The sequence below is a fragment of the Pleurodeles waltl genome, chromosome 1_1, assembly GCF_031143425.1.
Source record: "Pleurodeles waltl isolate 20211129_DDA chromosome 1_1, aPleWal1.hap1.20221129, whole genome shotgun sequence".
NCBI classification, from domain to species: domain Eukaryota; kingdom Metazoa; phylum Chordata; class Amphibia; order Caudata; family Salamandridae; genus Pleurodeles; species Pleurodeles waltl.
In genome coordinates, this window is record NC_090436.1 from 328236035 (window position 1) to 328249850 (window position 13816).

The following is a 13816-nucleotide window of genomic DNA, read 5'->3' on the forward strand; positions in this document are numbered from 1 at the left end:
ATGTCTTGGTAAAGACACAGGGCCTCATATAAAGTTTGACAAATCCTTTTCTCTGCCCAAACATGACAGGTATCCTGTCCATCTTATTGCAAGTGCCATAAAATATAATGCACTCCTAATAAGGCGTATTGGCTATCCGTCATGTTTATGATGGAGCCACCCATCTGCCAAACTCTAAATCAGTTCCTTAGTTTTGATTTGGCCAAGTTGATCTTAAACCTAAAGCTCCTCAGTACATAATGGTTTGACATGAAATCGATTTTCCATGGACTGTGGATGTGGCAGCTTGTTACACAGATATACTTGGAAACTGGCATCATCACAGCACATAATCAACTACTGGAGCGATTACCATTGAAAATGACAAAGCTTGATTTGATGTATGCTATTGATACTGTAAGAAGAGGATAGTGATTCTCCAGGACCAAATTTCAATGAATTACCTCAGAAAGAAAGGATGACCTTCTAGATTGTGTCCACCTTGAAGTGCAACATATCCACTGTTTGCACTCCTCAAGTCTAGAATTGGCCTAAACCACATGTGGACTTCTGAACTAAAATATGTGTGAACACTCTCCCTGACCATGGTCCTGCAAAGGTACTGTGCCAGTGCCAGGAAGCTCTAGATGCCTTGTAAAAAGGCCTTATTCTTCATTGAAGTGGTGGACGAAGGTGTGGAGGATGTTCTGACAAATTATTGTAGAAAATACATTGAAAGACACGTATAATGTGTCTGTTGTGATGTCAAAAAGATCGTGGGTCAGAATATCGCAGGTAAGAATACTGTTTTTTAAAATATTTATTAATATTGTTAAAAGTGTTGAGTGTTATACTGTTGTAATTTATATCGTTTTTAAGTGTTTTTTCTCTGTTTTAGATTTAATATATTTTATGTGTTTTTTAAAATGTTAGTTTTTGTTTATTTTTAAAGGTAGGTTAATTTAGGTTAATTTGTTCAAAATATATGACATTATTTTTTATAAAATAATATATATATATATATATATATTTTTAATGTAGCATTTTAACTTATCTTTTAATATTGTCTTTTTGAACATATTTCAAATATGTTTGTATATCTTTTGATAAATGTTTTATTTTCTGGACAATGTAATCTATGTTTTTAATTAAAATAAGTACATCTAGGGCCAGATTTAGCAAAGGTTTTTTCCCATTCTGTGTCTATGGGAAAAAGTGTTCGTACATAAGGCCCCTAATCACTTTTAGCATATTTATTGATTTTAAAGGAAGGTTTTTTGTAACTTGTGTGCTTACTTACATTGGAAGTTTTAAATTTGTAATTGTATTATAAAAATTGTAATTTTCTACATTTATAATTTTTTATTAAATATAGGTTTTACTTTAAAGTTATAATATATATATTTTTTTTTAAACAATTTGTGATACTCTAAATGTCCTTCTTTGATAATTGTTTTATTTTATTTTGTGCTTTATTTTTTGGAATAATTAAAATGAATTTCTGTAATGTAATCTTTTTAGCATATAGTCAATTATAAATTGTCAATAGTAGCTCATTTTGAAAAACAAAACTATAGCATTTTCCCTAATGTCTTTAAGTTTGGAGTGGGAATAGAACATTTGACCTCACAGTCCAAAACCTTCCCCAGTGTGGTGAAGTTTGGATTTGGAGTAGTGTGAGCATCTGGGTGTATTATATGATATGGCTGCAGGGCCTCATAACGCAGTACACTCACAAGCACTGTCTTGGGTCCAGATCAACCTTGGATAGCTGTGGTTGTAAGTCATAATTCTTGGCAAAGGAACTTATTATAAAGTATTTAACAGCACCAAACAACGAAATAAGAAAGTCACACAACACAAAATAAATTGGACACCAATTTTTAAATATAGATTATATTTTTGATGAATTTTTCTATGCATTGATGAACAAAATCCACTGGAGGGTCTGGAGATACAGATTTCAGAAGATATTATGACTTTTAAATGCAACAGCAAACACGCATTGGTCAGTAAAAATTTTGTAAACTTGTGAAAAAGTTAGTTTGACTACTCTGGCCCGGGTTGGGTGACCAGTTCTGGTAGACAGAGATCTAGAGGGCCAGGTGGATACTTTGGAGAGTTACTTAGCCATCAGAGCGTTTTTAAGGCAAGTTCCAAACTTTATGGAACGACCCCCATTGAAATCAATGGAGTGGTCCTGATGCTGAGGAAACAGGCAAAAGATGCTCAAAGGATGCTCTGTTTGTAGCGCAGTTGATAAGAGTGTCTTTGTGGGTGTTCCGATGCTGGGCTACTGGTCTCATTGCATCACAGTTGGGGCAAAGTCCTTAGGTGGAGGCTAGTGTCCCTTGGGTGTGATGAATCAAGACTTGGATAGCACACCCACGTTGGGCAGGCCTGGGTGCAACTTTTGGTTATCTTGAATTTGTCCTTTTTAGTGATCGGCAACTGATAGTGGCAAAACCTCTGCGGTGGCAAACAACTTGCTGATTTGGGCTTCTTCAGCTCTTGTGTCTCTGGAGCTGGTTCCATGGGATCATCCAACTGATCTGTGGAGTCACTGCTTTGATTTGAGGCTGGAAATCAACTTTTCCCCAAGTCAGGAGTCACAGGGAAAACTTCACTAGCCCAGAGTGCAGCAGGTGCAGTACCCCCAATGGTGCCGCCTCTCCTTGTGAGGTTTCCAGGGCAGCTGAGCAGTCCATCTCTGGTCGTCTCTACAAATCCAACATGATCTGAGGGGTAGGGTGCTAGGGATGCCATATTTATCCCACTACAGAGCCCTGAGGGGACCATATAGTCCCTCGCCAATGGGCTACTAGGCCCTCTCCCCCCTATTTATGTGTATACTGTGATGTGTGATGTGCCTTCTTGCCCCTTTCAAGATGACCCAACACTTCTTCGGTCACCAGGAGCTTGGTAGCCCACACTATAGGTGTGGGTATCAGAGGACTACACGCTCACAGACAAAATGGTTTCAGGATGTGTTTTCCCTCTTCTTATCTCTGTTTACAGGAATAGAAGGCATCCTGCTCATGGGAGCTGTCACTACTTCCCTCACAAAGGTGACCTCTCTTTGAAGCTTGCCTATGTGCTAGCACCCTGAGTGACCATCCTGGGAGAAGAGGTAGCACCTCACTCTGCTGCAACTGCCTCTGCTCCTCAGCCTGTGAGTCATTTATATGTCTCCCCAGGTGGGTAGAAAACTGCCTGTGTACCAGGGTCTTTGTGAAGCTGCTGGGCTAGCTGGAGTACAGAGTGGCATCTTTCTAAAAGCTGCTGAACTTCAATTGGGAAATTAGATTCAACCTGGGCATCAGGTTGACTTTAATGCCAGGATTAATTTGATAACTTAAATTTCTCAGTCAGGTAGTCCCATTCAGAAGTTAGCTGGCTGGGGTGTCAACCAGTAACCCTGTGTTAGCCAATAGGCCTACTAACTTATCCACAGCAAAACAACAATTTGGAAGTTTTGCTGTCAATACACATAAAACAATACAATACACAGCTGCCTTCCACAGGGCTCTATAGGCCTTCTTTAGGGGAGACTTACACATATTGTTAAAGGAAGGGGCAGCAGTGCCATTGCTTTGAATGGCAAAGTTGAGCTGGCAGTGCAAACACTGTCCTTCCAGTCTGCAGTGGCAGGCTGGAAGCCATTTTGTACCTTGTCACACACAGGGTCGCACAAACAGTGCTGCAGCCTGAGTAGACACTCTGCCTTACATGCCCTGGGTATCATATTCTAGGGACTTATAAGTAAGTCAGTCCTTGCCAATTGGGTATAGCCATTCGACATGTAATCTGTGGCGGGTTAAAACATTGGCACTAAGGTCTGGTTAGCCGGCTTCAGTGCACTCTCAGAGTCGAAAAGCCAACAACTACTTGTTCAAATGGGGCCAAAAAGTGGGGGGAAGGGAGGACCTGCAAAAAGGATGTTTCTTTGCAAATAGTAACCCAGAAACCCCCTGAAATCACTTCCCCTAATATAGTTAAGTGTGGAGTGGGAACAGTCTCCCCAATGCGCTTATGTTTGGATTTGGAATAGTAAATCTGACTTCTGAAGGCCAACACTTTCTCGAAGGGCCAGATTACAAGCTTGGCGGTCCGACCGCCAGACCATCAAAGCAGCGGTTACAAAAAGACAGCTGAGTCAACAGTCTCCCATCCGCTGTATTACAGGGTTACAGCTGGCCCGGTAGCAGTGTACCTGACAGCGGTGGACCAGCAGGGGATCCAGTCAGAAATACAAGGTACATTTTTAAATTTGTGTCTATGCAGGTGTATGCATTTTGACCAAAATATACACATATGTATGACATGTGTAAAAATACTTTGTGCATGTCCCATTCCATTGCTGGAGACTAGGCAATATATGTCCAGACCAGTCAATGGCAAAAAAAATGTAAATTGTATTTACCTGCATTTTTAAGATTTTGGCAGGGGTGAAGTTGCTGCTGTGAAGGGGTGGCCCTGGACGAAGGGGCCCACATTGGAGACTGAAGGAAATGGGGAGCTAGAACCCCATTTCCTTTGATTTGCCATCCTGCAGTAGGCAGTCAGCTTGACGGAAAATCACATCATAATGTGGACAGCATTATCCTTGTCTATAACTTCCTGTGGTAGCTGCTTTCCCCTAGCCACCATCATGGCAGTCAGCAGATGGCTGGCTGTGTCAGTGGGACTCCCACAGTCTCTAGTTCAGCAAACCGTCAACTGCATAATTCAGCTGGCGGACCTCTTAGTTAGCTATTGGGGTTTCTGACGCCATAGTGACTGCAGTGACAAGACTGCCAAACTCATAATCAGGCCCTTAGTCTGAAGGGTAGTAGGAAATGTGATCCCCCCCGAAGACCCAGCACTTTCCCCAATATGTTTTAGGTTGCAGTTCGAAAAGTAAATCTGAAGTGCCCGAAGCCCATGCCTTCCCCAATTTGGTTAGGTTTGGAGTTGGAATAGTAAATCTAATTCCCCATAAAGTTTACCACTTTCCCCAATTTGGATAGCTTTGGATTGGCAATAGAAAATCTGACCGCTCTAATGTCCAACGGTTTTCCCCAATATGGTTGGGTTTGAAGTGGGAATAGTAAATCTGAACCCCCAAAATCCAACACTTTTCCACTTATGGACAAGTTTTGAGCAGAAATAGCGTATTTGCCCACCCCACCCCACCACAACAAAGTTCAATAGTTTTAACAATGTGGTGATGTTTGGAGCTGGAATAGTTAATGTCAACCCCCTTAATTCCAGCACTTTCCCCAATGTAGGTAAGTTTGGAGCGTGAACAGTAAAATTGGCCCCCCACTATCAAAGTCCAGCATTCTCCCCAATTTGGCTAAGTTTGAAGTTAGAATACTAAAGTTCAACACCGTCCTTAGTATGGATAGGTTTAGATCCTGGATAGTATATTTTGGTCTTCCTAAAGTCCAATACCTTATCAAATGTGGTGAAGTTTGGAGTTGGAAAAGAAAATTAGAATCCCCTCAACCCAAATTTTAACACTTTCCCTAATGTGGTTACTTTAGTAGTGGGAACAGATCATTTGAACCCCTTCCCCGCCACTCCACTCCCCATCCCCCGGAGCAGCAGTGCTCCAATTTCGGTTAAGTTCGAAGTTTGAATAGTAAATCTGAACCTCTCAAAGTTCAGCACTTCCCCAATGTGGTGACGGTTGGAGTGGAAATAGTATACCTGATGCCCAATTCCAACACTTTTCCTAATGTGGTTATATTTCAAGTTGTAATAGTCAATACACCTCCTCCAAATTCTAAAAATGTTCCCCAGTATGGATAAGTTTGAAGTAGGCTTTGTAAATTTTAACCCCCCTCCCCAAAGATCCAACATTCTCCTAATTGTGGTTAAGTTTGGAGTTGCAATGGTAAATCTGAACCCCTCAAAGTCCAACATGTTCTGTAATGTTCTTAATTGTGAAATTGGAATAGTAAATTTACCCTGCCCTAAAAACAACTCTTTCCCCAAAGTGGTCAAGTTCGGAGTGGGAATAGTAAATCTGAAACTCCGAGAGTCCAGCATTTTCTGCAAAGTTTGGAGTGCGAACAGTATATATGACCCTCCCATTCCAAAACTTTCCCCACTACAGTTAAGTTTTGAGTGGCAAAAGTAATTCTGAACTCCTTAAAGTCTAACACTTTCTCCAATGTGGATAACATTTGAGTACAAATAGTAAATTAGTTTTTTTCCAAAATTATAAGACTTTCTACAATGTGGGAGTAGCAGATGTGACATCAAAAGTTGCTAGCATTTGTGTGTCTTTTTTATTTTGCAAAATAAAAAATATACTCTTCTATAGTTTGATTGTTTGCTAACATTTTAATGTAGTTTTCATAGAGTGATATGTTTTACATTTTAGTGTTATATATATTTCCCAAACATCTCTTTTAATGAATACCATTTTTACTGAGCATTGTTTTTCAATAATTACAAAAGTTGTTTTTAATTTTTTTATTTCCCCTAAAACTAATTTTTTACATTTCCAAATAATTGTCATTACAAATATGATCTAGTTGTAGTGTACATATATTTTTAGTTGTAGTTATACACTATACTGTAGTCTTGATTTCAAATGTGTTGATTGATACAAAATTAATTAAAATCTTTGCATATCATTGCATTTTGATGATGAAAAACACTGAATATTCACATTTTCATTCAGATCTTTAGAAATGATAAAAAAATGTTTAAATGCACAAAGTTATAAAGCTGCCCCAAAATAAGCCTATGCCCCAGTCCACAATTTTAATAGTTGATTTGACAGGGCCTTAGGCATTCAGGTTTTTCTGCCAGTATCAGAAATTTTGAAATCTAGGCCCTCATTACGAGTCTGGCAGTCCTTGGGTGTCCAGATTCATGGTGGCAGTTTACCCGACACCGAGCAGGCGATAAAGACCACCATATTACAACTTCAGGGGTTTTGTCGAAGCTCCACCTGTACTGCCAGGGCAGTCGGACCCCCGGGATGGAGGTGAGTACCTCTGGCCCGGCAGTAGCCGTAATACTGCCATCGGTAGACTGCCAGCATTTTCGTGGCAGTCGCACCGCCATGAAAATGCTGGTGATCAAACACCCGGCAACTGGAAGCTCCATTTCTGTTGCCGGCAGACACCCCCCTACTCGACCACACACTTACATTCACGCACGCCCACTCACCCACGCATTTGCTTGCATACACTCCCACAAGCTCACACCCAAACTCCCACTCAGACACACCCATTCACACACACGCACTCAAACAGATACATACACTCGCATACACGTACTCAAACAGACACATAAACTTGTATGCATGAACTCATACTAACACCCACTTCCCCCCCTCCGCATTCACACAAACATGCACGCACTCACAAACACACACAACACCCCCCTTGGCATACACACACTCACAAACGCACACACAGACAACCCCTCCCATTCCACATTCATACACACATGCAGATACCACACACATTCACACAACACTCCGCACCCCCCCCCTTTTTGGATGATCAACTTATCTGCTTTGGCGAGGTGGCTGTCTGGGAGGAGATGGGTCCCAGCGCTTTCCACCACTGGCACCTCAGCACCGTGCAGGAAGCTGCTGCACCGTATTATGGATCCAAATATGGTGGGAGGTGTCCTGTTGGCGTGGTGGTGCTGGCTGTGGAAAGCACCTCTATTACGACATCGGCCAGGCTGATGGTGGATTTACGACGTACAACGTCGTAATAGGATGGTCTTTGGACTGCCAGCACTGATGGTCTTTTGGCACCCGCGGCTTTGGCGGTCTTTCGAAAAGACCGCTGAAGTCAAAATGAGCTCCCAAGTGTTCAAAATGCAGTCTTTTGGGTCAAACGAATTGAAGATGCCCTGCCTGCATGTATGGATATTCCTATCAATAAAGGGTTATCATAACCATGTTCTTCTCTCTTTCAGGGGGGTCAGGACCGATACAGACCAGATGAGTAATGGCTTCTAATGCTTTGTTACACAGTCTACACACAATTTATTTTCCTTCCTTACCTCATTTCAGGATAAGGTCAAGAGTCGCCAGGCTTCTAAAGTGAAAATCATAAATTTTTGTTTTAAGTATTTTAAATATCCTGTCATGAAGTATGATTGACTGTGCAGAGTTGTATAGTTATTTCAAATCGTCCAAACATGTGACTGTTTTGCCAGTGCATTTTTGTCTTTACATTGAGATAATTTCCCCTTTCTTATGTTTAAAATCTTTTGAAGACTTTAAAAGTGGCTCCTTTTTAGTTGATGACACTAATATATGAAAACCCCTTGCCTTGCAATGCCCTGTTTTATTACTCCGAACTCCAATCAGACTTGTGGCTGAGATGTGGATCTTGTATGGAAAAATATTAATTTGTATGTATTAAAAATGATTGTATCCAGGATTGTAGATTCTCTACTGCACAGTGCCTCACAGCCATTGGTGATGGTAGGTAACAATTTAGCATTGATGATTTTCATCATGGGTTCTAATGTAGAGCTCTTGAATGTTTTAACGGGGTAATGGAAGCTGCCATTAAAGCACAGGCTTTGGCTTTAATTAGTTGCTTATGAGAAAGAAAGGAGGCTCTGGAATCAATAATTACCCCGAGGTAACCATCACAACTTTATGATCTTCTAGGTATAATGTTCCTTTTTCTTGATCTTTTTGGCTTTTTGGTTTTATTAAGATTTACTGCTAATTTGATGGACATGGTATAATCATGTAGTCTGTTAAGGAGCCTCTGCACACCTATTTTTGTTCTACTTGTCAGGAGAATGTCATGCATGTGCATTACATTTGATATTAGTTGTCCTCCAAGCCTGGAGGGGAGGGTGTGCATTTTTGGTTTCTAATTCTGATAGATCTACACTCTATGGATGAAATAGCTTTGATTCCAATAATGCATTTACGGCCACACGGTCAAAAGCATATTTACAGTACACAAAACATAGATGTACGAATGGATATGTCTCCAGGGTTTATAGATGATAAATTAGAGTGCTATTAAATCAGATGATGTAAATGTACCTTGGTCTTGCAGCAAAGAGTCGACAAATATTTAGCTTCATTACCCAAGAGTGTAATTAGGTGGGAGTTTGTCAGGAAAGACTTTTCTTCCCCCTTGTAAATTGGGTGAACAATAACAGCTATCCAGGAGTCTGGGACTTCCTCGTTTTAAACTGCATAATTATACAGTGAGACCAAAACTCAGGGTTAGTATTAAATAAGGCTTGAGGAAAACCTGTGGGCCCTGGTGCACCATTGCAGTGACTTTTGGTGATTTTGTTTTTTAATTGAGCCACCTCATATGTCACCTTTGGAGCTCTTAATGCATCTTTTGGGCAGCGGGTTCAAGACATGATTTCCATTAAATTTAAAGTAGGATTAGATTTTGGATGGGTATTGAGAATGTGTAAATTTAACCTATGTTGGCTCTGATATTTTCAAATTATTTTGGCCATAGGTGTCAGGAATCCCCAAGGTGCCTTCTGCATTGTCTGTCAGCATCCCTAGGGATTAGGGTTAAATCATATCTCTGTTCTTGGTTAAACCTTCATGTCTCTAAGTAAACATTATGGGGGTCATTACAACATTGGCGGTATAAGGCGCTTACCGCCGTGCAGAAGGCCACCAATACACCGCAGCGGCGGCAGTAGACCTCCACAGCTATTATGACACACATCACGGAATCCGCTGAAATTTAGACACCCACACAACACCACCACACCAAAGGTCAGCGATAAACATGCGGAAACAAATCCTCCACCTCCACGGCAACAGAAACACGTCCATGCTATTACGACCCATGAATCCACGCGGCGGTCTTTCAACCGTGGTATCCCATTGGCGGTACACACTGCGGCGCTCAAAATACACACACATCTCCAAAACACCGCCACATTGGACAATTCAAAATACACACACCTGATACATATACAAACAACACTCCCACACACCCAACACAATATAAAACACACACCCACATCACCCACAAACCCCTACAACCAGAAATTCTGAGAGAAGGCCAGAGAGAGAGCACAGCTATTGACAACCCCACCACACAGAGGCACACAACACCATCACCCACACAACATCCATGCATAAAACACCACATACCACTACACTCACCACACTCATCACCACATACACCACCCCACACCTCACACACACCACCCCATGTCACGCCAAAGACACCCCGCTTCTCCGAGGAGGAGCTCAGGGTCATGGTGGAGGAAATCGTACGGGTAGAGCCACAGCTATTTGGCTCACAGGTACAGCACACATCAATAGCCAGGAAGATGGAGTTATGGCGCAGAATAGTGGACAGGGTGAACGCCGTGGGACAGCACCCAAGAAATAGGGAGGACATCAGGAAGAGGTGGAACGACCTACGGAGTGAAGGTGCGTTCCACGGTATCCAGACACAACATCGCGGTGCAGCGGACTGGCGGCGGACCCCCACCTCCTCCCCCACAACTAACAACATGGGAGGAGCAAGTCTTGACCATCTTGCATCCTTAGGGCCTCGGAGGAGTTGGTGGAGGATGGGACACTGGTAAGTCAAATCCTAACTATCACATCCCCCACCCTACCTGCATGCTATCACACACCCCCACCCTCCCACCCTCCCCTATCTCCCCAAATCCTCACTGATGTACCCATAACACAAACCATCCATCCCAACACTAAGCCCAGCATGACACAACTAAGCATGGGCACCCCTCACTAAAGCATGCTCACTGCACATACCCAGAACACCTCCCCAACCATCATCACACAAGCCCCCACACAGGAATGCTTTCACTGGGGTACACAAACACCCACCCATTGCACACCATGAAACACACACATGCAGTAATCATGTTCTCATACCCCTGCAGGAACCCGAAGGACCGTCACCACACCAGAGGGTCCAGACAACACCACTCCACCCCCAGAAGAGGCCCACAGTGACGACAGCAGCTCTGCCCCACTGGATCTTGATGACCAGCCCGGACCATCGTGGGCCTCCGGACAGTCGGTTCCCCTTGCCCAGCCACAGCCCAACACCGAGCTGCCACCCTCTGGTAACACCAGCACAGCACCCACCCAGCGGGCCCAAACCTCCCTACCCAGGACAGGTCAATCAGCGGTGTGTCCACCACTACAGGGCACCCAGGCTAACCCACCACCCCAACAACAACAGGGACCTGGGGGCAGTGGTAGTGGGCACACGGTCCAGGGGACGGAGGCACAGGAACACCGGGGAACTGGGAGGGCTGCTGTGCGACAGAGGGAGGACAGGCCAAGGGAACCAACTCTCCACGAGGCCCTCTCCTCCATCATGGAAGCATACCACCACTCCCAGGAGACGATGGCGACGGTCCTGGACAAGTTGCAGGAGACCCTGCGCCTGCAGGAGGAGCAGTATTTGGGGTTCAGGGAGGAGCTCAGGACCATCGGCTCCGCCCTGGGCACCATCGTAGGGGTGCTGACGGACATTCAAAAGACCTTGAGGGACACCGTGGCACTCCAAGGGGCCCCTGACACTAGCCACGATGATGAACTGCCCACCACCTCCGCCGGCGCTAGTGGACAGGACGCCCCGCCACAGGACCACCACACCAGCACCCCACCCCCTGCAGACGGACAACCACCACGCAAGCGGTCCCTGAGATCCAGGAACAGGACAGAGCAAGATGGCAAGACCCCCGCCAGGAAATAAGACCACCCTGATTGTCCTCCCACTGTCCCACTTTGTTACCCTGTCCATATTCGAAATGCCCCAGCTCCACTTCCTATGCCCATATGGGCAGTGCACCTGTGAGACTAATAGACTGGACTCTGCCATGGACATTCCTCCACCATCACCATTTTACAACCCCCCTTCATTTTTTGAGCACTTAAATAAACACCATTGAAACACCCAAAAATCTGGAGTCAGTCTATGATTTGGTACTTTGTATTATCAATCACAGTGTTATAATGGGTTACCCAATGTAAGGCTAACATACCTATGTCACACATCACAAGCCCTTGAAGGATGAAAGCAGTTGACACGTAGGTTACCACACTTGTGAAACTGAAATGGAAGGGTACAACTCAATTAACAAATAGTGAGTGAAATGTAGGTACAGGATAGAGGTAAACGTGTGAAAGTTAATGTAATGTTAAACCAGAAAATGTTCTCACCTGTGTGTCACTGGAAATATTGCTGTATGACTGAATCCCTGTTGTCGTTTTCTTCTTCCTCAGCTTCATCCTCATCGCTGTCCACAGGCTCCACAGGCTCCACAGCTGCTACAACACCGTCATCTGGCTCATCCTCCTGCAGATAAGGCACCTGGCGTCGCAATGCCAAATTATGGAGCAGGCGACGATGATGTCGCACACGTTCTTCGGTGAGTAGAATAGGGATCCACCTGTCATATGGAGGCACCTGAACCTGGCCTTAAGGAGGCCGAAGGTGCGTTCGATAACCCTCCTAGTCCGCCCATGGGCATCATTGTACCGTTCCTCTGCCCTGGTCCTGGGATTCCTCACTGGGGTCAATAGCCAGGAAAGGTTGGGGTAACCAGAGTCTCCCAATAGCCATACACGGTGCCTCTGGAGTTGACCCATCATATCAGGGATGCTGCTATTGCGCAGGATGTAGGCATCATGCACTGAGCCAGGGAACATAGCATTTACCTGCGAGAAGTACTGGTCTGCCAAACAGACCATCTGGACATTCATAGAATGATAACTCTTCCTGTTCCTGTACACCTGTTCACTCCTGCGGGGGGGACCAGAGCTACATGGGTCCCATCAATGGCATCTATGATGTTGGGAATATGTCCAAGGGCATAGAAGTCACCTTTCACTGTAGGTAAATCCTCCACCTGAGGGAATATGATGTATCTCCTTACGTGTTTCAGCAGGGCAGACAACACTCTGGACAAGACATTGGAAAACATAGGCTGGGACATCCCCGGTGCCATGGCCACAGTTGTCTGAAAAGACCCACTTGCAAGGAAATGGAGCACTGACAGCACCTGCATGTCAGGGGGGATTCCAGTCGGATGGCGGATCGGTGACATCAGGTCTGGCTCCAACTGGGTACATAGTTCCTGGAGAGTGGCACGGTCAAACCTGTAGGTGACGATGACATGTCTTTCTTCCATTGTCAACAGGTCCACCAGCGGTCGGTACACTGGAGGATTCCGCCATCTTCTCATATGTCCCAGCTGACGGTGCCTACGAAGGACAACAGTGAAGAACCAGTCATTAATCCTCCAGGTATGTACCCACTGTTACACACAAGACTACACCAGACACAAAACCCTTCCTGTATGTGTGTTGAGTGTAGGCCTAGCTATGTGTGACTCAGTAGTAAATGAAGCCATGTGGGCCCCTGAAATGGCGGCTGCCTGACCTCTAAAGTGGGACAATGGGATTGTGGGGTAACTGCGCTGGCGTTGCACACCGTCGCGGTAGACGGTCGTAGACCGCGGCTCAATGCTGCATTGGTTAACAATGGACCCTATGAGTCCCAGGAGCCAATGAACAGGTGCGCTGGCGGTGATGATGCGCACCGCCGCGGACGTCACCACCGCGGACGTCACCGCCATTTTCTATCTGTTCACTCACTAGTTACCTGACCTTCGACAGGAGAGGACCTACACTGCTAGTGCTGCTGTGACCTCGGTCTGGAAGCGACGTTGGCTGCTGCGTCTGGGGAAAGGGCCCCTGCCTTCACTGCACAGGAGTTGGAGAAACTTGTGGATGGGGTCCTCCCCCAGTACACGCTACTCTACGGTCCTCCAGACCAACAGGTTAGTACAGAGGGAGCACGTTGTATGGGCTAGGCCTGGG